The following is a 27941-nucleotide window of genomic DNA, read 5'->3' on the forward strand; positions in this document are numbered from 1 at the left end:
AATTTGAATAGTTTTACAAGGCTGCTGCGGTCGGGTGCTAATACAGCACAGTGACAGTGGCAGGTGTAATTTCACGGATTAGGCCTGGTAGTGGCAGCTCCTCTCAGGCCCCGCCGGCTCTCCCACCGACGCTTTGAAGATAACTTTTTCCCATTATCCTAACAATGGCGCTTGGAATGCAACTTAATTCACGCAGCGAACATGAGGACATCGGCACTCTCACTGGAGGGGAGATTTGAAGAGGGGAAGAAGAAGGGGTAGAAAAAAAAGGCAAAGTTTTCCTTCTCATAAAGAAACATTCAATAAAGTATAGAAACATTCATAAAGTATAGAAACATTCATAAAGTATAGAAACCGGTATACCGTTTTTCCCCAGTGGTAAAGCGCTGACACACACCTCTGTGTGAGGATGTGTTTTATCTGCCTGCCTGCCACCCACACGGCCACCGCTCGCTCTCCTCCTCTCGCCTGCCTTCGCCGCGCCGCTGACAAGCCCTTCAGACTCCTGGAAATGGGTTGGCTTTGAAGTAGAGTTGGAGCCCGTGGAACTGTCTAGTGTGTGATTAGCGTGGAAGTAGAGAGCGGTAAAGGGAGAGAGCGAGTGTCTCCCATTGGAGTTGGAGTTGGACTGGCCAGGCAGAGCAAGCTGAGGATGCTGAGAGGAACGTCACAGTCTTGTCCAGACAGGCAGAACACAAGACGTGGACAGGGGTCCTACGGCTGCCTCAGCTTGGAGTGTGATGCGTACAAATGGGTTGAGCCACACAGAATCAATAGGAAGGGTTGAGTACCCTTCAAGACAACCTTTTCCCTTGGTGAAGGAGCACGGCAAACAGCAACAGAATTTCATCAGACATCACTCATAATATAGTACTTGATTCCACATCTCCCTCAAGTACTGTATCATGGATCCCTCCTTCAAGTTACAGTAGATTGTATAATTTACATCCCAAAAACGTAAGATTTTGTGGCATTACAGAATATAGTTAATTTGTCTGTAATGAAGTTATTTTCCTTGTCATTTTTTGTGCATTTTTGTATGAAACATAAATAATTAGTAGGATTGATCGTTAATAATATATATTTTTAAGTTGAGCAGACCCTCTCTCTCCCATCCTGCCGCTGAAACCCCCATCCACGCAATCATCACCTCCAGTCTCGAGTACTGCAACTCGCTACTCTCCGGTATCAATGCAAACTCCCTCCAAAAGCTCCAAATGGTTCACAACTCCGAAGCCATTCTTCTCACCCACACTAAGTCCTGGCAGCATCTGTCCCCTGTCCTCTATGAACTCCACAGGCTCCCTGTCTCCCAACGTATTAACTACAAGATCTTCCTTCTGACGTACAAAACCCTTTACCACCTTGCCACCCCTTTACTTCTACGACCTTCTTCTTCCCTAACCAACCCACACACTCTTTCCGTTCCGCCACAGAAGGCTGCCTTGCCGTTCACATTCCAAGCTCCAGAGCTTCGGTGACCGAGGCCTTCTACAGGGTTGCTCCGAGGCTCTGAAACTCCCTCCCTCCGGCCATCCGTGACTGAGTCCATCACCATTTTTCAGTCCCTCCTAAAGCCCCACCTCTTCACCATGGTATACCCCTAAGCCCCCCCCCCCCCCCCCCCCACACACACACACCCTCTCTTGCTCTCTATTTTGTTCGCTCGCTCGCTCTCTCTCACACACACACACACACACACACACACACACACACACCACCTCGCTCACTCAAACACGGACACATTACACTATTTTTCCTTCGATTAAGCCCCTCCCCCTTATTTAAGCCATTCCCCATCATTTAAGACTTTACACCTTATATTTGTTTCACCTTTTTGTTTCTTCCTGCTGTTAGTCTGGCCTTGTCTTGTTTTGATCTCTGTTTTTTTGTTTCGTTTTTACAACAGTAAAGCATCTTTGGGTCATTGAAAAACGCTATATAAGTCCCACCAGTTATTATTATTATTTTTGATTGCTTGTCCAACCCACCAATGGTATGTCTACCATGTCTTTCAGGAAGTAACTTCACCTGCCTTGCTTGGCTAACCATGTTAGTTGCCCAATTTCCTCTCATTCCCTAAACTAGCAGACTTCCCGGTCCAATGGGACTAAAGGGATGTTTTAATCTACTTCCCCAGAGTAAAATGAACTTGTGGATATATTTACATGTATGCATCTGCCTCCAGTATGAAGGAAGTTAGAGGTAGTTTAGCGAGCCAATGATAACTTGTCTTAGCGCAATGACTGGAAGTCTATGATATCTACTAGCTTGCTAGCAGTTACCATAGACTTCCAGTCAGTGTGCTAAGGCTAGTTAGTAATTGTGCTGACGCTATTTAGCAACTTCCTTCAAACTGTATCCCAGATACATAACAATGGTATCCATTAGTTCATGTGACTCTGGGGAAGTAGATAAAGAGCTTCGTTGCCAAAATCCCGAAGTATCCCTTTAATGAGAGATGCTGTGTTTGACTCCCACTTAGAAAAAAAACACATGAAATTTTTACAAATATCTCCAGTTGCATTTTCCATCTAGCACAGGCTAAGCAAACAGGCTTAACTTATTCAGGTGTGCCAGATCAAAGGCAGAACAGGGCAGGTTTATAAAATAAGAATGACTGTTTGTCCGGAAAAGAGCGCCGAGCAGAGGGGAGGAGAGAGAGACAAGGAGGTTCCAATTAGGGCCCATGCTGTCACATCGTCATTGGGATTGAGCGAGAGGAGAGAGAGATAGAGATAGGAGGCATGGAGAGAGGGGTCTGTAAGAGGAAGTTGAGTACAAGGGAGAGCTGTGGCTGAGAGCTGCAGAATCCTTTTCTGCATGGGTTCCCCAACTGGGGGCCCGAGGGCCGAATTTGGCCCGCAGGTGGTTTTATTTGGTCCCCACAGTGTTCTGAGCAAAGAGACAGCAGGGGTTCAAACTGTTGAACCCAGTTCCTATATTTGAATATAAAAATGGAAAAACCATTCTACATTCTATCTCTGGGACCCTCAGGATGACAAATCATATAAAGATTACTGAATGTAAGTACATTATTTCCCTTCAGAGGTGAATGTATCAAACCAGTTGCCATGGTAACAGTTTTGTTGTTCTGTACACTCCTCAAACATGTAAACAATGGCATGTACAATGGCACTGTAATAGCTACTGTACATTGGAGAGTACAGTTAGATTAACAAGAATTTAGCCCTTCTGTTGTGTTCCGGTCGAATTGGACCGATTGACAAGTTCTCTCTCTCACTGAAAAATGTTGTTCATTTAATCTGATTGTCATAAGGTTCCATGACTTCGTCCACACAGGGCATCTGAACACACAAAATACTTTTGGATGATTTTCATTACATTTTGGGTGTTTTATGGACGTTCATTCGAAAATTGAGTTCAGGAACATGCCCATTCATCAAATAGACACACTTACTTTCCCAGACCCCCACATGCATGCGTGTTTGAGCACACACACACACACACACACACACACACACACACACACACACACACACACACACACACACACACACACACATACACACACACACACACACACACACCTCACTCCCCTTCTCGGCTTCCATGGCAACCCCCACGGGAACCTTTCCTCAATAGAATAATTCCCTCACGGAAACAACACCTGTTGGCATTCTCACAATCACAACATTGTTTCAATAATATATAGAACTTTTCTCGCAGCTCTGGTATATAAAGTACTTTTTAGGCCTTGTTCACCATTCATTCTGTGGCAGCACATTGACCAAAACAATATACTGTCTGTGAGGCTCTTGATCATATCTTAGATCACGACACTGGTGAGGAGGAGAGAGGCCAGGAAACTGACAGTGAAGATGCATTAGAGGATAATTAGTCTGTGATAAATACCACAATATGTTTCATCTGAGTATTTGTTATTGTCAAAATAATCCATACATGATGCTTTTTTTAAACTCAAAAACGAGTTGTATGAGCTCAGGTCATTGAAGCCTACAGGCCATACAAAGAATATGGAAGTTCAAAACTTGTAATGTTCACAAGAACTTAAGTTGCTAAAAAGATCTAACACAATATTAGGTGATAATATATGTATTATTAAGGATTTATAATCATCTATAAATGGGGATTGTCATTTTGGACCGGGAAGACAGAATTAATTAACATGAAACGAACACAACGGGATGGTTAAAGTAATGATGGACTGTCGTTTCTCTTTGCCTACTTGAGCTGTTCTTGCCATAATATGGACTTGGTCTTTTACCAAATACGGCTATCTTCAGTATACCAACCCTACCTTGTCATGACACAACTGATTGGCTGAAATGTATCAAGAAGGAAAGAAATTCCACAAATTAACTTTTAACAAGGCACACCTGTTAGTTAATTGAAATGTATTCCAGGTGACTACCTCATGAAGCTGGTTGAGAGAATGCCAAGAGTGTACAAAGCTGTCATCAAGGCAAAGGGTGGCTACTTTGATTTGTTTAACACTTTTTTGTTTACTACATGATTCCATATGTGTTATTTCATAGTTTTGATGTCTTCCCTATTATTCTACAATGTAGGTGTGTCCAAACTTTTGACTGGTACTGTACATGCTCCTGTGTCTGCAGAGCCCTCACCTGCCCAAGCAGTACAGCTCTGGGGTCCGTACCCCCTGCCCCCTGCATCTCATGTTTCCTGGTCTTCCACATTGCAATTTTTATCTGCCTCAACAGGTTTACTCTGCAGTCCCTGTTTGATCAAGGTGAGACGCGTATCTCTACCAGTAAACCCGTGAATAATCCTCCACTTTATATCAGCAAGACACTTCTCTATGGGAGGCTTATACAGGGAGGGCCAACATCCTCTCAGAAAATAACCTGGTCCCAAACCCCCTGGCCACCCCGTTGCCCTGAGCCCATGCAGATGGTATTTCTTCACAATCTTCACAGCCACTGCATACATACCACCTGGACTTCCGGCGCCGACAGAGATGTCAGCCTCGCTTCGCTTTCCTAGGAAACTATGCAGTATTTCATTTTTTTACCTGTTATTTCTTACATTGGTACCCCAGGTAATCTTAGGTTTTATTACATACAGTCGGGAGGCACTACTGGATATAAGAGCAACTCACCATCATTACGACCAGGAATACGACTTTCTCGAAGCGGATCCTGTGTTTTGCCCACCACCCAGGACAATGGATCGGATCCCAGCCGGCTTCTGGTCAACGTCAACTCCCGAAGCGGATCCTGTGGTTGCCCACCACCCAGGACAATGGATCGGATCCCAGCCGGCTTCTGGTCAACGTCAACTCCCGAAGTGGATCCTGTGTTTTGCCCACCACCCAGGACAATGGATCGGATCCCAGCCGGCTTCTGGTAAACGTCAACTACCGAAGTGGATCCTGTGTTTTGCCCACCGCCCAGGACAATGGATCGGATCCCAGCCGGCTTCTGGTCAACGTCAACTCCCGAAGAGGATCCTGTGTTTTGCCCACCACCCAGGACAATGGATCGGATCCCAGCCGGCTTCTGGTCAACGTCAACTCCCGAAGCGGATCCTGTGGTTGCCCACCACCCAGGACAATGGATCGGATCCCAGCCGGCTTCTGGTCAACGTCAACTCCCGAAGTGGATCCTGTGTTTTGCCCACCGCCCAGGACAATGGATCGGATCCCAGCCGGCTTCTGGTCAACGTCAACTCCCGAAGAGGATCCTGTGTTTTGCCCACCACCCAGGACAATGGATCGGATCCCAGCCGGCTTCTGGTCAACGTCAACTCCCGAAGCGGATCCTGTGGTTGCCCACCACCCAGGACAATGGATCGGATCCCAGCCGGGGAACCAAAACAACGTCGCCGTAAAAGGGGCAGCTACATTGAAGAATCTCAAATATAAAATATATTTTGATTTGTTTAACACTTCTTTCAATGTTATGGTTACTACATGGTTCCATGTGTTATTTTATAGTTGTGACGTCTTCAATAATATTCTGCAATCTAGAGAATATCAACAATACATTTTAAAAAACATACATGAGTACGTGTGTCCAACCTTTTCTGGTACTGTACATACAGTGAATTCTGAAAATATTCAGACCCATTGACTTTTTCAACATTTTGTTACATTACAGCCTTCCTCTAAAATGGATTACATAGTTTTTTCCCCTCATCAATCTACACACAATATCCCATAATGACTTCACAATACCCCATAATGACATCACAATACCCCATAATGACATCACAATACCCCCCATGAATCAAAATCACGTTTTTAGAATTTTTTGGAAATGTACTAAGAATAAAAAACTGAAATCTCACATTTACATAAGTTCAGACCCTTTACTCAGTACTTTGCTGTAGCACCTTTGGCAGCGATTTCAGCCTTGATTCTTCTTGGGTATGACGCTGCTTGGCACACCTGTATTTGGGGAGTTCATCCAATTCAGATCCTCTCAAGCTCTGTCAGGATGGAAGGGGAGCATAGCTGCACAGCTATTTTCAGGTGTCTTCAGAGATGCTCCATCGGGTTCTAGTGCGCAAGGACATTCAGAGACTTGTCCCGAAGCCACTCTTGGAATATTCTTGGGATGTGTGCTTAGGTTCGTTGTCCTGTTGGAAGGTGGACCTTCGCCCCAGTCTGAGGTCTTCAGCTCTCTGGAGCAGGTTTTTATCAATAATCCCTCTGTACTTTGCTCTGTTCTTCTTTCCCTTGATCCTGACTAGTTTCCCAATCCCTGCTGATGAAAAACATCCCCACAGCATGATGTTGCCACCACCATGCTTCAGGGCTGGTGCCAGGTTTCCTCCAGACGTGACTCTTTACATTCAGGCCAAAGAGTTCAATCTTGGTTTCATCAGACCAGAGAATCTTGTTTCTCATTAACTGAGAGTCCTTAGGTGCTTTTTGGAAAACACAAAAGGGGCTATCATGTCCCTTTTACTGAAGAGTGGCTTCCGTCTGGCCACTCTACCATAAAAGCCTGATTGGTGGAGTGCTGCAGAGATGGTTGTCCATCTGGAAGGTTCTCCCATCTCCACATAGAAACTCTGGAGCTCAATCGGGTTCTTGGTCACCTCCCTGACCAAGGCCCTTTTTCCCCGATTGCTCAGTTTGGCCGAGCGGCCAGCTGTAGGAACAGTCTTGGTGGCTCCAAATGTCTTCCATTTAAGAATGATGGAGGCCACTGTGTTCTTGGGGACCTTCAACGCTGTAGAAATTTTTTGGTACCCCTCCCCAAATCTGTGCCTCGGCACAAGCCTGTCTCGGAGCTCTAAGGACATTTACAATCAATTGAATGTTTTCACTACTTTTTTTTATTTCACCATTATTTAACCAGGTAGGCAAGTTGAGAACAAGTTCTCATTTACTGCGACCTGGCCAAGATAAAGCAAAGCAGTGCGACACAAACAACAACACAGTTACACATGGAATAAACAAACATACAGTCAATAATACAATAGAAAAAGTCTATATACAGTGTGTTCAAATGACGTAAAGCAATAAATAGGCCATAATGGTGAAATAATTACAATTTAGTAATTAAACACTGGAGTGATAGATGTGCAGAAGATGAACGTGCAAGTGGAGATACTGGGGTGCAAAGGAGCAAAATAAATAAATAAATAACAGTATGGGGATGAGGTAGTTGGATGGACTATTTACAGATGTATTTTTTTTACAGATGGGGTATGTACAGGTGCATTGATGAGCTGCTCTGACAGCTGGTGCTTAAAGTTAGTGAGGGAGATATGAGTCTCCAGCTTCAGTGATTTTTCCAGTACGTTCCAGTCATTTGGTAGCAGAGAACTGTAAGGAGAGGTGGCCGAAGGAGGATTTGGCTTTGGGTGTGACCAGTGAAATATACCTGCTGGAGCGCATGCTACAGGTAGGTGCTGCTATGGTGACCAGTGAGCTGAGGCGGGGCTTTACCCAGCAGAGACCTGTAGATGACCTGGAGACAGTGGGTTTGGTGACGAGTATGAAGCGATGGCCAGCCAACGAGAGCGTACAGGTCGCAGTGGTGGGTAGTATATGGGGCTTTGGTGACAAAACAGATGGCACTGTGATAGACCACATCCAATTTGCTGAGTAGAGTGTTGGAGGCTATTTTGTAAAAGACATCGCCGAACTCAAAGGTTCGGTAGGATAGTTTTTTTTACGAGGTCATGTTTGGCAGCATGAGTGAAGGATGCTTTGTTGCAAAATAGGAAGCCGATTCTAGATAACATTTTTGATTGGAGATGCTTAATGTGAGTATGGAAGGAGAGTTTACAGTCTATCCAGACACCTAGGTATTTGTAGTTGTCCACATATTCTAAGTCAGAACCGTCCAGAGTAGTGATGCTGGACGAGCGGGCAGGTGTGGGCAGCGATTTAGAGCATGCATTTAGTTTTACTTGCATTTAAGAGCAGTTCGAGGCCACGGAAGGAGATTTCTATGGCATTGAAGCTCGTCTGGAGGTTAGATAACACAGCGTCCAAAGAAGGGCCAGATGTATACAGAATGGTGTCATCTGCATAGAGGTGGATCAGAGAATCACCAGCAGCAACAGAGACATCTTTGATGTATACAGAGAAGAGAGTCGGCCCAAGAATTGAACCCTGTGGCACCCCCATAAAGACTGCCAGAGATCCAGACAACAGGCCCTTCGTTTTGACACACTGAACTGTGTCTGAGAAGTGTCATCTACAAAATGGCTTCCAACACTCTACTCAGCAAACTGGATGCAGTCTATCACAGTGCCATCCGTTTTGTCACTAAAGCACCTTATACCACCCACCACTGCGACTTGTACGCTCTAGTCGGCTGGCCTTCGCTACATATTCGTCGCCAGACCCACTGGCTCCAGGTCATCTACAAGTCCATGCTAGGTAAAGCTCCGCCTTATCTCAGCTCACTGGTCACGATGGCAACACCCATCCGTAGCACGCGTTCCAGCAGGTGTATCTCACTGATCATCCCTAAAGCCAACACCTCATTTGGCCGCCTTTCGTTCCAGTACTCTGCTGCCTGTGACTGGAACGAATTGCAAAAATCGCTGAAGTTGGAGACTTTTATCTCCCTCACCAACTTCAAACATCAGCTATCTGAGCAGCTAACCGATCGCTGCAGCTGTACATAGTCTATTGGTAAATAGCCCACCCATTTTCACCTACCTCATCCCCATACTGTTTTTATTTATTTACTTTTCTGCTCTTTTGCACACCAACACCAATATCTCTGTACATGACCTGTACATGACCATACCATCTGATCATTTATAACTCCAGTGTTAATCTGCAAAATTGTAATTATTCGCCTACCTCCTCATGCCTTTTGCACACATTGTATATAGACTCCCCCTTTGTTTTCTACTGTGTTATTAACTTGTTAATTGTTTACTCCATGTGTAACTCTGTGTTGTCTGCTCATACTGCTATGCTTTATCTTGGCCAGGTCGCAGTTGCAAATGAGAACTTGTTCTCAACTAGCCTACCTGGTTAAATAAAGGTGTTCTCAACTAGCCTACCTGGTTAAATAAAGGTGAAATAAAAAAATAAAAAAATAAATAAAAGTTGGTGAACCAGGCGAGACAGTCATTTGAGAAAGCAAGGCTGTTGAGTCTGCCGATAAGAATGTGGTGATTGACAGAGTTGAAAGCCTTGGCCAGGTCGATGAATACCGCTGCACAGTGTTGTCTCTTATCGATGGCTGTTATGATATCATTTAGGACCTTGAGCGTGGCTGATGTGCACCCATGACCAGCTCTGAAACCAGATTGCATAGCGGAGAAGGTACAGTGGGATTCGAAATGGTCGTGATCTGTTTGTTAACTTGGCTTTCGAAGACCTTAGAAAGGCATGGATGGATAGATATAGGTCTGTAGCAGTTTGGGTCTAGAGTGTCTCCCCCTTTGAAGAGGGGGATGACCACTGCAGCTTTCCAATCATTGGGGATCTCAGACAATACGAAAGAGAGGTTGAACATGCTAGTAATAGAGGTTGCAACAATTTTGGCAGATAATTTCAGAAAGAGAGGGTCCAGATTGTCTAGCCTGGCTGATTTGTAGGGGTCCAGATTTTGCAGCTCTTTGTTTCAAGTTGTACAAACATCTCAAGGCCTTTCCTTATCATGTCCAATCAACTGAGTTTACCACAGTTGGACTCCAATCAAGTTGTAGAAACATCTCAAGGATGATCAATGGAAACAGGATCCACCTGGGCTCAATTTCGAGTCTCATAGCAAAGGGTCTGAATACTTATGTATTATGCACTACACAGTAAAATATGCACTAGACAGTAAAAGCATGCCCAAAGTAAACTGCCTGCTACTCAGGCCCAGAAGCTAGGATATGCATATAATTATATTTATTATATATTACAATACAGATCTGGATAGTAAACACTCTAAAGGTTCTACAACTGTTAAAAGTATGTCTGTGATTATAACAGAATTTATTTGGCAGGCGAAACCCCAAGGACAAACCATCCATGAGTTTTTTATTTTAGGTGACTGTGTTTTCAATTGATTTTCTATGTGAATCTAGATTTCTGAGGCATCTGGTTGCAGTTCCTATAGCTTCCACTAGATGTCAACAGTCTTTAGAATTTGAGAAATTAAGAAGTGGCCCTTTCCTTTCTGGGTGAATAGCCAAGTGGACTGTTTTGTTTGGGGCGCGTGACCTGGAGATCACTCCACTTTCATTTTTTCCGCTATTAAACACAGTGTATCCCATCTTCAATTTGATCAATTATTTACGTTATAAAATACCTAAAGTTGGATTAGGAAAGTTGTTTGAGATGTTTGGACAAAGTTTACAGGTAATTTATTAGATAATCTGTAATCATGTTGGGCTAGTTGGAACCGGTGTTTTTCTGAATCAAACGTGCCAAATAAATGGACATTTTGGAGAAATAACAACGGAATTTATCGAACAAAAGGACCATTTGGGATGTTTATGGGACATTTTGGAGTGCCAACAGAAGAAGATGAATTATATCGTTATTTCTGAGTTTTGTGTCGCGCCTGGCGGGTTGAAATATGATTGTCATGTGTTTGTATGATGGGGCATTGTCCTCAGATAATCGCATGGTTTGCTTTTGTCGTTAAGCCTTTTTTAAATCTGACACGGTGGCTGGATTAACAAGAAGTTAAGCTTTAATTTGGTGTATTGCACTTGTGATTGTATGAAAGTTAAATATTTCTAATAATTTGTTTTGAATTTCACGCTCTGAAATTTCACCAGATTTTGTCTAAACGTTCCGCTAGCGGAACCCCTAGCCGTAACAGGTTTTATAATGGGGGCCTGTTCGGCCTGCCTTTTCCTGTAGTCCACGAGAGGTTGTTGTCCTGGCACTACACTGCCAGTTCTCTGATATCCTCCCTATAGGCTGGCTCATCTTTGTCGGTGAACAGACCTAGCACTGTTGTGTCGTCATCACACCCACACAATCTTTTTATTGTAAATTTCTCTTAGCCAATCATCAATCACTTGTGTAAGTGCTGTGCTTGTTGAACGTCCATTCCAAATAAGTGTGCTGAAAGTCTGTTGTCAGTGCCTTGACATTGTTGATAGACAACAATGTAAAAATTCACCTCTTCCACACTCACTTCACGGAATTCAAAAGTGCAATGCTTGTCTTTTATCACTTTGTTAGATATACTTGGATGTGTGGTTTCAATGTTTGTTGCTGGCATGTCATGCCTAAGTTTGCAAATCTTGCCAATGAAAAAGTCATTAAATTAGTTGGTAATTTCAGTCTGTTTTGTGATGAATTGAGCCATCTGATTCAATGAATAATGGAGCCGAGTTAGCCTTTCCCCCCAAAGTTTAATTGAAAGTGCTCCAAAGGTTTTTGTATCATTCTTTATATAATTTATTTTAGTTTCATAGTATAGTTTCTTCTTCTTTTATTTAGTTTACTGACAGGATTTCCCAATTTTCAGGACGTTTACCAATTGGTTGTGCTGCCAGACTTATATGCCATACCTTTTGCCTCATCCCTCTCAACCATACAATTTTTCAGTTCTTCATCAATCCAAGTGGATTTAAATGTTGTTACAGTAATTTTCTTAACGAGTGCACGCTTATTAGTAACTGGAAAAAGCAATTTCATAAATGTGTCAAGTGCAGCGTCTGGTTGCTCCTCATTACACACCACAGACCAGCAAATATTATTTAATTCTTCAACATTGGAATCATTACAAAACATATTGTATGACCTCTTCTACACTATATTAGGCCCAGCCTTTGGAACTGGTTTTCATAGATAGATATGGATACTATATTGTGATCACTACATCCTATGGATTTGGATCCTGTTTTAAAGCACATTTCTGCAGCATTAGTAAAGATGTGATCAATACATAATGATGATTTCATTCCTGTGCTGTTTGTAACTACCCTGGTACAGTAGGTTGACTGATAACCTGAACCAGGTTGCAGACACTGGTTACAGTTTGATGTTTTTTCTTGAGTGTGCAGCTTGATGAAAGGAAGTCAATATTGAAATTACCCTGGAATTAAACCTCTCTGTTGACATCACATTCATTATCAAGCATTTCACACATATTATCCAGATACTGACTGTTAGCACTTGGTGGTCTATAGCAGCTTCCCGCAAGAATGGGCTTTAGGTGAGACAGATTAACCTGTAGCCATATTAATTCAACAGTATGTTAGCACTTGGTGGTCTATAGCAGCTTCCCACAAGAATCGGCTTTAGGTGAGACAGATGAACCTGTAGCCATATTACTTCAACAGTATTTTTCATGAGATGCTGTCTAAGCTTTACAGGAATGTGGTTCGGAATATAGATCGGAATATAGCTCTATGGACCAGAGCCAGCTGTAGTATCCATCGTGGATGAGGAATGGGCCGGAGTCTCAGGCAGCCTCACGGTCTGATGAGGGTGGGAGCTCTGAGGATCTGAACACAAAGGTAGAAGCCACCGGAGAAGTAGACAGAGGATGAAGGGGCAGGTACCTTTGGATCTGATCTCGAATCGAAAGCCACCCGACATGGCGACGAAACTTCCACCAGACCAGAGCAGCGTCCGGCTACTGGGGTGGAAGAAAAATAAAAAGTAGGCAAGTGTGGAATCCCTTGTAGCTCGTGTAGGTTCACTACTTGTTTGCTAAGAGTAACCACTTCAACCCTGTAGTCGTCTGCAAGCAATCAGTTGCTACGTTGAAAGTCTGGGCGGTTCACATTATTTAGTTTAATTCCGGGACAAACAAAGCTCCTGCAGAATTGAAAACATTCAATAGCGACGTCCATTTGGGCCAGCTAGCTTTTCCTTCGGTGCAAGAAAGAAATAAGATGGTTGTGGGATGATGGATCCCAACAGAATATGTCGTGTTGTTGGGGTTTCTAATCAATATTTAATTTACTATTTTGGTTAATGGTCTTGGTGCCCCAGCAGATGGCATCACCAGCAGATGGCATTGGTGCCCCAGCAGATGGCATCACCAGCAGATGGCATTGGTGCCCCAGCAGATGGCCTTGGTGCACCAGCAGATGGCATTGGTGCCCCAGCAGATGGCCTTGGTGCCCAGCAGATGGCATTGGTGCCCCAGCAGATGGCATTGGTTCTCCAGCAGATAGCCTTGGTGCCCTTGCAGATTGGCTAACTTGTGTAGGCCAAATGGCCTTGGTGCCACTGCAGATTGGGTAACTTGTGTAGGCCAAATGGCCTTGGTGCCCCTGCAGATTGGGTAACTTGTGTAGGCCAAATGGCCTTGGTGCCACTGCAGATTGGGTAACTTGTGTAGGCCAAATGGCCTTGGTGCCCCTGCAGATGGCCTTGGTGCCCCTGCAGATTGGGTACCTTGTGTAGGCCAAATGGCCTTGGTGCCCGTGCAGATTGGGTAACTTGTGTAGGCCAAATGGCCTTGGTGCCCCTGCAGATGGCCTTGGTGCCACTGCAGATTGGGTAACTTGTGTAGGCCAAATGGCCTTGGTGCCCCTGCAGATGGCCTTGGTGCCACTGCAGATTGGGTAACTTGTGTAGGCCAAATGGCCTTGGTGCCCCTGCAGATTGGGTAACTTGTGTAGGCCAAATGTCCTTGGTGCCCCTGCAGATGGGGTAACTTGTGTAGGCCAGATGGCCTTGGTGCCCCTGCAGATGGGGTAACTTGTGTAGGACAGATGGCCCTTGCCTGTAAAATCACCAAATTCCAGGCCTGGTTACGGCCCTCCGTCCATCAATGTAATAAAATATCCCAAACACTGTGGGACATACCGATGAACACAACTAAACACAACTAAACTAATGCAAGTCACTAATACAACTTGTGTAGGCCAAATGTCCTTGGTGCCCCTGCAGATTGGGTAACTTGTGTAGGCCAAATGGCCTTGGTGCCCCTGCAGATGGCCTTGGTGCCCCTGCAGATTGGGTAACTTGTTTGTGCCAAATGGCCTTGGTGCCCCTGCAGATTGGGTAACCTGTGTAGGCCAAATGGCCTTGGTGCCCCTGCAGATGGCCTTGGTGCCCCTGCAGATTGGGTAACTTGTTTATGCCAAATGGCTTTGGTGCCCCTGCAGATTGGGTAACCTGTGTAGGCCAAATGGCTTTGGTGCCCCTGCAGATTGGGTAACCTGTGTAGGCCAAATGTCCTTGGTGCCCCTGCAGATTGGGTAACTTGTGTAGGCCAGATGTCCTTGGTGCCCCTGCAGATGGGGTAACTTGTGTAGGCCAGATGGCCTTTCCTGTAAAATCACCAAATTCCAGGTCTGGTTACGGCCCTCTGTCCATCAACTTAATAAAATACTGGAATGTACAGTTGATGATCCCTGCTTTACTGTATCAGTGTAGACAGAACAGAACATCTCCCAAACACTGTGGGACATACCGATGAACAAAACTAAACTAATGCAAGTCACTAATACAATTTATTCGGTAAATGACATCCACACAATGATTGAAGAAGTTATACTCTACTGTGGGTTCTATTCATGAATTGAATAGACAGATATCCATTTTGAAATAAATGTGCCCCTTTTTTAGGCATCTAACATTTGACCTGCTTTATCACTGTCGTAGTGTCACTTCCTGTCACCCTCTCATGGAGTTATGACCCATGGAATGGTGATGGCCATAAAAATGTTTGGAAAATCAATGGTTAAGTGGGCTGCACCGGCTCTCTGTTTCGTCACAGGTCAGTGGCACTTAACCGGGACATCTTAGTAGGCTACTGTGAACCTTCATATGCTGAGAAATTCATTTTTTACTTGACTAAATTGGAAGGGGTAATGTTAAATAACGTAAAAATCAAATAAGCAGGCTGAAGCTGAAAGGCTACTAGCGCTCAGGGGATATATAACTCTCCACTCTCTATCTCTCTCTCTCTCTCTCTCCCCCTCTCTCTCTCTTCCCCCCTCTCTCTCTTCCCCTCTCTCTCTCCTTTTCTTTTGTAAAGCCTAAAGAGCATATCCAGCATGTCAGAAATCTGGATAATGCGACCCATTACCTGGATTACCTAAGTAATCCTGTTTGGTTTGAATCACAGCAAGTGGTTTTGGCCCACTCATACCCTAGGAGGCTGTCCTAATATATCCCTGCCACAGAACTCAGGGCCTTTAGGCCACTTCTGACACCTTAAAAACAAAAAGGCACCGTTGGATTTAAAAGAGCATTATTTCAATTGTAATTAACAACTATAATACAATAAATAACCTAAATATCCTACATAGATTTGTTTCTAGAGCCCTACTATGAGCCCACAGATTACAATCACCAACACATTGTCACTTTGTTGTCGAAGTTGCTAAAATGTGACTCAACAATAATGAGGGTTGACCACATGTAAGCTGCTGCTGCCCATGGAAACGATGTAGGAAACCTGCCGACATGTTTCCAATGCCAGAATCAATGACCCTCCCATTCATCATGAGCTTGTCTGAATGGGGACACAAAAAGCCCTATCTATCATTGAAGTTGGGTAACTTTTTTTTTTTTTTTTAAATACCCACCATCAATACAACTTCATCTAAAGCGTACAGTAAGGCCTCAGGAAGAACAGAAAAGATGAATGGCTCTCGAAGCAATTTACAGAGGATTTGTAATACATGGTTCACCCTCGACCGAAATAATGTATATGCAAGCAGTACAACTTCATTTTTCGGAGAGCAAGTTAGCGTTTTTCTTCAACGCCTGATAAAAAAGTGACAGGGAAGACCAGAAAGAGTAAAAGAGGGGCCTTATCGTTTTCTCTTTTCCTCCTCGATCGTCGCTTGCTCTCGTAATCTGAGGATCCACTTGCCTTAATGTTGACAAAGGAGTCGTCTGAAGTTATCGTGGTAGGCAGCACCAGGTGTTTCAGAGGCACATCCCTAATAGCAGCACAGCCGCCTCCCAGACCGAGCCCTCCCGCTAGAACTGATAAAGTGGAATGTGATGGGATCATCAGTATGCAAAGCGCTCGGTGGTGCCTCGCACACCGCCTGGGATTAACAGTGACAAAAAAAGGCCTTTTGCTGTAAGGAGATTGTTATCATTTGATGCATACATCTCTCTCTTTCCCTCTAAATCCCGCTCTGAGCTTCTGGGATGGGTCCAAATCCTGGAAAAAGAATGAAAAAGTATTTTACACAGCATTAGAAAGATTTTGTTTTGATACATGAATAATAATAGTAATAATTCATTGGCAAAAAAAAGAAAAAGATATGTAGATTGTCTCGACACGTCAAAGCTATTGCTTTAGTGTTTTCTTGAAATGTGGAATACAGAATATAGAAACATGGTTTACAAAGGCAGAGGTAACTAATAATACTAGCACCTTGAAACAAGACAGGCATGTCAACCTCCTGAGATAATAAGAAATTGTAAAATCAAAATGGCCTTTCAGTCAACTATTAGTAAAAGATTAGACTGTCTGATTGAAACTCATTTGTAAACCAGAACCACTCAAAAAGCACAGTACTGTGTCCTAAAAGCTGCAGTTATAACCAACCTTACTGCATTACACTTTTTAACTTGACTGAGATTGTCTCCATGGTGATGGAGGATGCAGTATATTGATCAGTCTATCAATACAGTATCCTAGCCACTAATAGTCTGGTGTCTCTTTCAAAGTGCTGATCGGAGAAAGAAAGTGTTCAGGTTGGAACTGCAAGATCCCTTTCCATTAGAGAGTTCTACATGTAACCCAAAAGGGTTCTGCAGTACCCGGAACCAAAAAGGGTTCTACCTGGAATCAAAAAGGGTTCTCCTATGGGGACAACCAATGTAGCCCGATAGTCCAATCAAATCACAGAGCCTCAACATAAGACTGAAGAAATCGTCAAATTTTGCATTAATGTCAGTAAATGAGACGGGCTAGCATTTTTAAGTTCAAGGTTCACACTGTTGTGATGTCCTTCAAACTTCATGCTTCCTTCCAACCTTTCATTTATCCGTACATATTTAAGAGCTTTTTTTTCTATTTTTGATGACTTTGCAAAGAGATTCTTTCAAAAAGTGTTTCCTCATCTCCAAAATGGCACATCCATCTAAATGTAAATGCTCAAATCACCATACTGTTCTCACCACACCCCTTCCCCTCTTGTCCTCTCTCTCTCTCTATCCATTCGTCTGAGAAACTTTAATTTCTCTCAATGTTTATCAGCTGTGTAAACTGGTGCAGATGGAGATGTGAAATAATAGCTAGAAAAGTTGTAAAAGCTTTTGATTTTAAGTCCCAAAATCTGTTTCTTATACAATCTGGTTCCTTCATAAGTTTTCATATCCCAGTTAGCTATTTAGTATGCCTACATTTTCAGGTTGGCTGGTTGGAAAGGTTAGGGACACTTGAGATTCCAGGAAGTTCTTTGTTATCTGGTTCTCAGGAATCAGTGGAAAGGACCCCTGGGTATGGTACAGTCACGATCTCCCACTGACCAAAGAACTCTCACAGTTACTGTCCTGACAGCTACTGTCCTCACAGCTGAATGTCATTGGAAACTGCCACAGGACCATTTCCCATTTGAAAACAGCATGATTCAATGAGAAGAAATGGCTGGTAAAGGATGGTACACCATTGCATCTCCAAATTGTCCAAATGCTCTGTAATGCCACATTCCTGTAGCATTTCAGATGGATTGAAGGAGTTCCCCTCTAATGGTTACGGTGTAGGGTAAAGTTGCCCCTAGATGCTGATCTTGGATCAGTTTTGCATTTCCTCAACTAATTGCTAGGGTTAGAATTGGGGGAGGGGAAGTTGATCCCAGATCTGTAGCTAGGTGAAACTTCACCTTGGAGCCTCATGGTACATTCGGACAGATTAGCATGTGAAGGTTGTGGAACAGATTAAACCCTGAATAAATAGTTGATGCCAAGAGAAGAGACAAAATATAGAGTATGTCATCTGAACCTTGTCTGGTCCCCTCCAATAAAGAGGGGTGTGATGCATCGGTTGCTGTGGTTTGCTTGCTATTGACTGCTGTTCCAGCTTACACAGGCCTGAGGTCAGCCAATCAAGTCAGCAAACAGACAGACTTGTTGTGTGACAGGGGATTCAACAGTGACTCTGTGACCTTCTGTGTTAAATTCTGATGGAATGTAACACAGTCCTGATTTAATGTAACAGTTCTGATCGAATTTAACACAGTTCTGATTTAATGTAATAATTTCTGATGGGATGTAACACAGTCCTGATGGAATGTAACACAGTTCTGTTTTAACCTTTCTGGCGCAGGCGTTTCGCTAGCGACCCACCTCGACAACATCCGGTGAAATTGCAGTGAGCGAAATTCAAATGACAGAAACATAAATATTTAACATTCATGAAAGTGTCATACATAAAAATAAAGGTTATCTTCTTGTTAATCCAGCCGCTGTGTCAGATTTCAAAAAGGCTTTACGGCGAAAGCAAACCATGCGATTATCTGAGGACAGCGCCTCGCACATAAAAGCATGAAAAACATATTTCAACCAGGCAGGTGCGCCACGAAAGTCAGAAATAGCGATGTAATAAATGCCTTTCCTTTGTTCTTCTTCTGTTAGCTCTCCAAAAGGTCCCAGCTACATCACAAATGGTCCTTTTGTTCGATAAATTCCTTCTTTATATCCCCAAAAACTCAGTTTAGCTGGCGCGCTTCAGTCAATAATCCACCAGTTTCCCTCCTTCAAAATGCATACAAAATGAATCCCAAACGTTACCAATAAACTTCTCCAAAGAAGTCAAACAACGTTTATAATCAAACCTCCGGTACCATAAAGGGAAATAAATTATACATTTTAAGATGGCGAATCGTTATCGTCCTTACCGGAGATAAACAAAAAAGAACGCGCTCTCATCCACGCGCATAAAAACACTACAGCCAAAATCGGAGCCACTTAGAAAAACCACAAATTCTAGCAATTTTTTTCTCCCAAAAACGAGCCTGGAACTATTTCTAAACACTATTGAAATCTAGTGGAAGCCCTAGGAACTGCAATCTATCCTAGCTTCTGGGCCTGAGTAGCAGGCAGTTTACTTTGGGCACGCTTTTCATCCGGACGTCAAAAATACTGCCCCCTAGCCAAGAGAGGTTAACCTGTTTGGGTAGGGCGCGCTGCTAGCGGGACACCTTGACAACATCCGGTCAAAATACTGCCCCCTAGCCCAAAGAGGTTAACCTGTTTGGGCAGGGCGCGCTGCTAGCGGGACACCTTGACAACATCCGGTGAATTTGGAAAGCGCAAAATTCAAATTACAGTATTATAAATATTTAACTTTCATAAAATCACAAGTGTAATACATCAAAATAAAGTTGAACTTCTTGTTAATCCAGCCAACGTGTCAGATTTCAGAAAGGCTTTACAGCAAAAGCAAACCGTGCGAATATCTGAGGACAGCGCCCAGCGCACAAAACCATACAAACATTTTCCAGCCAAGTAGAGGAGTCACAAAAGTCAGAAATAGCGATGAAATGAATCACTTACCTTCGATGATCTTCATATGGTTGCACTCACAAGACTCCATGTTACACAATAAATGTTTGTTTTGTTCGATAAAGTCCCTCTTTATATCCAAAAACGTCCATTTTGTTAGTGCGTTTTGTTCAGTAATCCATTGGCTCAAAGGCGGTCACAACAGGCAGACGAAAAATCCAAATAGTACCAGTAAAGTTCGTAGGAACATGTCAAATGACTTTTATAATCAATCCTCAGGTTGTTTTTTGTCCAAATAATCAGTTTCAACCGGACAATAGCATTGACAATATAAAGGAAAAACAAAGAAAGGCGCACTCTAGGTCGTGCGCACCAAACAGCTCTGGGACTTTCCACTGTCCACTCATTCAAAGTGGTCATTCTCCCTAATTTTTCAGAATAAAAGCCTGAAACAATGTCTAAAGACTGTTCACATCTAGTGGAAGCCACAGGGAATGCAATCTAGGTCATATCCCTTTATATGGTGGATAGGCTTTCAATGGAAAAACACCCATTTCAAAATAATGGCAGTTCCTGGAGGGACTTTCTTCAGGATTTTGCCTGCCATATCAGTTCTGTTGTACTCACAGGCATTATTTTAACATATTTGGAAACTTTGGAGTGTTCTATCCATATCTACCAAATATATGCGTATCCTAGATTCTGGGCCAGAGTAACAGGCAGTTTACTTTCTACGTTCTGATGGAATGTAGCACAGTCCTTATTTCATGTAACAATTCTGATGGAATGTAACAGTTCTGATGGACTGTAACACAGTTCTGATTTAATGTAACTGTTCTCATGGAATGTAACAGTTCTGAAGGAATGTATACGTTCTGATGGAGTGTAACACAGACCTGATTGAATGTAACAGTTCTGACGGAATGTAACACAGTCCTGATGGAATGTAACACAGTTCTGATTTAATTTAACTGTTCTCATGGAATGTAACAGTTCTGATGGAATGTATACGTTCTGATGGAGTGTAACACAGACCTGATTGAATGTAACATTTCTGATGGAGTGTAACACAGACCTGATTTAATGTAATATTTCTGATGGGATGTAACACAGTCCTGATGGAATATAACACAGTCCTGATTTTATGTAACTGTTCTCATGGAATGTAACAGTTCTGATGGAATGTAACACATTTCTGATGGAATGTAACACATTTCTGATGGAATGTAACACAGTCCTGATGGAATCTAACACAGTCCTGATGGAATGTAACCGTTCTCATGGAATGTAACACAGTCCTGATGGAATGTAACAGTTCTCATGGAATGTAACAGTTCTGATGGAATGTAACACAGTCCTGATGGAATGTAACAGTTCTCATGGAATGTAACAGTTCTGATGGAATGTAACACAGTCCTGATGGAATGTAACAGTTCTCATGGAATGTAACAGTTCTGATGGAATGTAACACAGTTCTGATGGAATGTAACACAGTCCTGATGGAATGTAACACAGTCCTGATGGAATGTAACACAGTTCTGATTTAATTTAACTGTTCTCATGGAATGTAACAGTTCTGATGGAATGTATATGTTCTGATGGAGTGTAACACAGACCTGATTGAATGTAACAGTTCTGATGGAGTGTAACACAGACCTGATTTAATGTAATATTTCTGATGGGATGTAACACAGTCCTGATGGAATATAACACAGTCCTGATTTAATGTAACTGTTCTCATGGAATGTAACAGTTCTGATGGAATGTAACACAGTTCTGATGGAATGTAACACAGTTCTGATGGAATGTAACACAGTCCTGATGGAATCTAACACAGTCCTGATGGAATGTAACCGTTCTCATGGAATGTAACACAGTCCTGATGGAATGTAACAGTTCTCATGGAATGTAACAGTCCTGATGGAATGTAACAGTTCTGATGGAATGTAACACAGTCCTGATTTAATGTAACTGTTCTCATGGAATGTAACAGTTCTGATGGAATGTATATGTTCTGATGGAGTGTAACACAGACCTGATTGAATGTAACAGTCCTGATGGAATGTAACACAGTCCTGATGGAATGTAACAGTTCTGATGGAATGTAACACAGTCCTGATGGAATGTAACACAGTCCTGATGGAATGTAACAGTTCTGATGGAATGTAACAGTTCTGATGGAATGTAACACAGTCCTGATGGAATGTAACAGTTCTGATGGAATGTAACACAGTTCTGATGGAATGTAACACAGTTCTGATGGAATGTAACAGTTCTGATGGAATGTAACAGTTCTGATGGAATGTAACACAGTCCTGATGGAATGTAACAGTTCTGATGGAATGTAACACAGTTCTGATGGAATGTAACACAGTTCTGATGGAATGTAACACAGTTCTGATGGAATGTAACACAGTCCTGATGGAATGTAACACAGTTCTGATGGAATGTAACACAGTTCTGATGGAATGTAACACAGTTCTGATGGGATGTAACACAGTCCTGATGGAATATAACACAGTCCTGATTTAATGTAAATGTTCTCATGGAATGTAACAGTTCTGATGGAATGTAACAGTTCTGATGGAATGTAACACAGTCCTGATGGAATGTAACAGTTCTGATGGAATGTAACAGTTCTGATGGAATGTAACACAGTCCTGATGGAATGTAACAGTTCTGATGGAATGTAACACAGTTCTGATGGAATGTAACACAGTTCTGATGGAATGTAACAGTTCTGATGGAATGTAACAGTTCTGACGGAATGTAACACAGTCCTGATGGAATGTAACACAGTTCTGATTTAATTTAACTGTTCTCATGGAATGTAACAGTTCTGATGGAATGTATACGTTCTGATGGAGTGTAACACAGACCTGATTGAATGTAACATTTCTGATGGAGTGTAACACAGACCTGATTTAATGTAATATTTCTGATGGGATGTAACACAGTCCTGATGGAATATAACACAGTCCTGATTTAATGTAACTGTTCTCATGGAATGTAACAGTTCTGATGGAATGTAACAGTTCGGATGGAATGTAACAGTTCTGATGGAATGTAACAGTTCTGATGGAATGTAACACAGTCCTGATGGAATGTAACAGTTCTGATGGAATGTAACACAGTTCTGATGGAATGTAACACAGTTCTGATGGAATGTAACAGTTCTGATGGAATGTAACACAGTTCTGATGGAATGTAACACAGTTCTGATGGAATGTAACACAGTTCTGATTTAATGTAACTGTTCTCATGGAATGTAACAGTTCTGATGGAATGTATATGTTCTGATGGAATGTAACACAGTCCTGATTTAATGTAACTGTTCTCATGGAATGTAACAGTTCTGATGGAATGTAACAGTTCTGATGGGATGTAACACAGTCCTGATGGAATATAACACAGTCCTGATTTAATGTAACTGTTCTCATGGAATGTAACAGTTCTGATGGAATGTAACACAGTTCTGATGGAATGTAACACAGTTCTGATGGAATGTAACACAGTCCTGATGGAATCTAACACAGTCCTGATGGAATGTAACCGTTCTCATGGAATGTAACACAGTCCTGATGGAATGTAACAGTTCTCATGGAATGTAACAGTTCTGATGGAATGTAACACAGTCCTGATGGAATGTAACAGTTCTCATGGAATGTAACAGTTCTGATGGAATGTAACACAGTTCTGATGGAATGTAACACAGTCCTGATGGAATGTAACACAGTCCTGATGGAATGTAACACAGTTCTGATTTAATTTAACTGTTCTCATGGAATGTAACAGTTCTGATGGAATGTATATGTTCTGATGGAGTGTAACACAGACCTGATTGAATGTAACAGTTCTGATGGAGTGTAACACAGACCTGATTTAATGTAATATTTCTGATGGGATGTAACACAGTCCTGATGGAATATAACACAGTCCTGATTTAATGTAACTGTTCTCATGGAATGTAACAGTTCTGATGGAATGTAACACAGTTCTGATGGAATGTAACACAGTTCTGATGGAATGTAACACAGTCCTGATGGAATCTAACACAGTCCTGATGGAATGTAACCGTTCTCATGGAATGTAACACAGTCCTGATGGAATGTAACAGTTCTCATGGAATGTAACAGTCCTGATGGAATGTAACAGTTCTGATGGAATGTAACACAGTCCTGATTTAATGTAACTGTTCTCATGGAATGTAACAGTTCTGATGGAATGTATATGTTCTGATGGAGTGTAACACAGACCTGATTGAATGTAACAGTCCTGATGGAATGTAACACAGTCCTGATGGAATGTAACAGTTCTGATGGAATGTAACACAGTCCTGATGGAATGTAACACAGTCCTGATGGAATGTAACAGTTCTGATGGAATGTAACAGTTCTGATGGAATGTAACACAGTCCTGATGGAATGTAACAGTTCTGATGGAATGTAACACAGTTCTGATGGAATGTAACACAGTTCTGATGGAATGTAACAGTTCTGATGGAATGTAACAGTTCTGATGGAATGTAACACAGTCCTGATGGAATGTAACAGTTCTGATGGAATGTAACACAGTTCTGATGGAATGTAACACAGTTCTGATGGAATGTAACACAGTTCTGATGGAATGTAACACAGTTCTGATGGAATGTAACACAGTCCTGATGGAATGTAACACAGTTCTGATGGAATGTAACACAGTTCTGATGGAATGTAACACAGTTCTGATGGGATGTAACACAGTCCTGATGGAATATAACACAGTCCTGATTTAATGTAAATGTTCTCATGGAATGTAACAGTTCTGATGGAATGTAACAGTTCTGATGGAATGTAACACAGTCCTGATGGAATGTAACAGTTCTGATGGAATGTAACAGTTCTGATGGAATGTAACACAGTCCTGATGGAATGTAACAGTTCTGATGGAATGTAACACAGTTCTGATGGAATGTAACACAGTTCTGATGGAATGTAACAGTTCTGATGGAATGTAACAGTTCTGACGGAATGTAACACAGTCCTGATGGAATGTAACACAGTTCTGATTTAATTTAACTGTTCTCATGGAATGTAACAGTTCTGATGGAATGTATACGTTCTGATGGAGTGTAACACAGACCTGATTGAATGTAACATTTCTGATGGAGTGTAACACAGACCTGATTTAATGTAATATTTCTGATGGGATGTAACACAGTCCTGATGGAATATAACACAGTCCTGATTTAATGTAACTGTTCTCATGGAATGTAACAGTTCTGATGGAATGTAACAGTTCGGATGGAATGTAACAGTTCTGATGGAATGTAACAGTTCTGATGGAATGTAACACAGTCCTGATGGAATGTAACAGTTCTGATGGAATGTAACACAGTTCTGATGGAATGTAACACAGTTCTGATGGAATGTAACAGTTCTGATGGAATGTAACACAGTTCTGATGGAATGTAACACAGTTCTGATGGAATGTAACACAGTTCTGATTTAATGTAACTGTTCTCATGGAATGTAACAGTTCTGATGGAATGTATATGTTCTGATGGAATGTAACACAGTCCTGATTTAATGTAACTGTTCTCATGGAATGTAACAGTTCTGATGGAATGTAACAGTTCTGATGGGATGTAACACAGTCCTGATGGAATATAACACAGTCCTGATTGAATGTAACTGTTCTCATGGAATGTAACAGTTCTGATGGAATGTAACACAGTTCTGATGGAATGTAACACAGTTCGGATGGAATGTAACACAGTCCTGATGGAATCTAACACAGTCCTGATGGAATGTAACCGTTCTCATGGAATGTAACACAGTCCTGATGGAATGTAACAGTTCTCATGGAATGTAAAAGTCCTGATGGAATGTAACAGTTCTGATGGAATGTAACACAGTCCTGATTTAATGTAACTGTTCTCATGGAATGTAACAGTTCTGATGGAATGTATGTGTTCTGATGGAGTGTAACACAGACCTGATTGAATGTAACAGTCCTGATGGAATGTAACACAGTCCTGATGGAATGTAACAGTTCTGATGGAATGTAACACAGTCCTGATGGAATGTAACAGTTCTGATGGAATGTAACAGTTCTGATGGAATGTAACACAGTCCTGATGGAATGTAACAGTTCTGATGGAATGTAACACAGTTCTGATGGAATGTAACACATTTCTGATGGAATGTAACAGTTCTGATGGAATGTAACAGTTCTGATGGAATGTAACACAGTCCTGATGGAATGTAACAGTTCTGATGGAATGTAACAGTTCTGATGGAATGTAACAGTTCTGATGGAATGTAACACAGTCCTGATGGAATGTAACAGTTCTGATGGAATGTAACACAGTCCTGATGGAATGTAACCGTTCTCATGGAATGTAACACAGTCCTGATGGAATGTAACAGTTCTCATGGAATGTAACAGTCCTGATGGAATGTAACAGTTCTGATGGAATGTAACACAGTACTGATTTAATGTAACTGTTCTCATGGAATGTAACAGTTCTGATGGAATGTATATGTTCTGATGGAGTGTAACACAGACCTGATTGAATGTAACAGTCCTGATGGAATGTAACACAGTCCTGATGGAATGTAACAGTTCTGATGGAATGTAACACAGTCCTGGTGGAATGTAACAGTTCTGATGGAATGTAACAGTTCTGATGGAATGTAACAGTTCTGATGGAATGTAACACAGTCCTGATGGAATGTAACAGTTCTGATGGAATGTAACACAGTTCTGATGGAATGTAACACATTTCTGATGGAATGTAACAGTTCTGATGGAATGTAACAGTTCTGATGGAATGTAACACAGTCCTGATGAAATGTAACAGTTCTGATGGAATGTAACACAGTTCTGATGGAATGTAACACAGTTCTGATGGAATGTAACACAGTTCTGATGGAATGTAACACAGTTCTGCTGGAATGTAACACAGTCCTGATGGAATGTAACACAGTTCTGATGGAATGTAACACAGTTCTGATGGGATGTAACACAGTTCTGATGGAATGTAACACAGTTCTGATGGGATGTAACACAGTCCTGATGGAATATAACACAGTCCTGATTTAATGTAAATGTTCTCATGGAATGTAACAGTTCTGATGGAATGTAACAGTTCTGATGGAATGTAACACAGTCCTGATGGAATGTAACAGTTCTGATGGAATGTAACAGTTCTGATGGAATGTAACACAGTCCTGATGGAATGTAACAGTTCTGATGGAATGTAACACAGTTCTGATGGAATGTAACAGTTCTGATGGAATGTAACAGTTCTGACGGAATGTAACACAGTCCTGATGGAATGTAACATTTCTGATGGAGTGTAACACAGACCTGATTTAATGTAATATTTCTGATGGGATGTAACACAGTCCTGATGGAATATAACACAGTCCTGATTTAATGTAACTGTTCTCATGGAATGTAACAGTTCTGATGGAATGTAACAGTTCGGATGGAATGTAACAGTTCTGATGGAATGTAACAGTTCTGATGGAATGTAACACAGTCCTGATGGAATGTAACAGTTCTGATGGAATGTAACAGTTCTGATGGAATGTAACACAGTCCTGATGGGATGTAACAGTTCTGATGGAATGTAACACAGTTCTGATGGAATGTAACAGTTCTGATGGAATTTAACAGTTCTGACGGAATGTAACACAGTCCTGATGGAATGTAACACAGTTCTGATTTAATTTAACTGTTCTCATGGAATGTAACAGTTCTGATGGAATGTATACGTTCTGATGGAGTGTAACACAGACCTGATTGAATGTAACATTTCTGATGGAGTGTAACACAGACCTGATTTAATGTAATATTTCTGATGGGATGTAACACAGTCCTGATGGAATATAACACAGTCCTGATTTAATGTAACTGTTCTCATGGAATGTAACAGTTCTGATGGAATGTAACAGTTCTGATGGAATGTAACACAGTTCTGATGGAATGTAACAGTTCTGATGGAATGTAACACAGTTCTGATGGAATGTAACAGTTCTGATGGAATGTAACAGTTCTGATGGAATGTAACACAGTCCTGATGGAATGTAACAGTTCTGATGGAATGTAACACAGTTCTGATGGAATGTAACACAGTTCTGAT

The sequence above is a fragment of the Oncorhynchus mykiss genome, chromosome 6 (genome assembly GCF_057628025.1).
Source record: "Oncorhynchus mykiss isolate SJ-2025 chromosome 6, ASM5762802v1, whole genome shotgun sequence".
Classification (NCBI taxonomy): domain Eukaryota; kingdom Metazoa; phylum Chordata; class Actinopteri; order Salmoniformes; family Salmonidae; genus Oncorhynchus; species Oncorhynchus mykiss.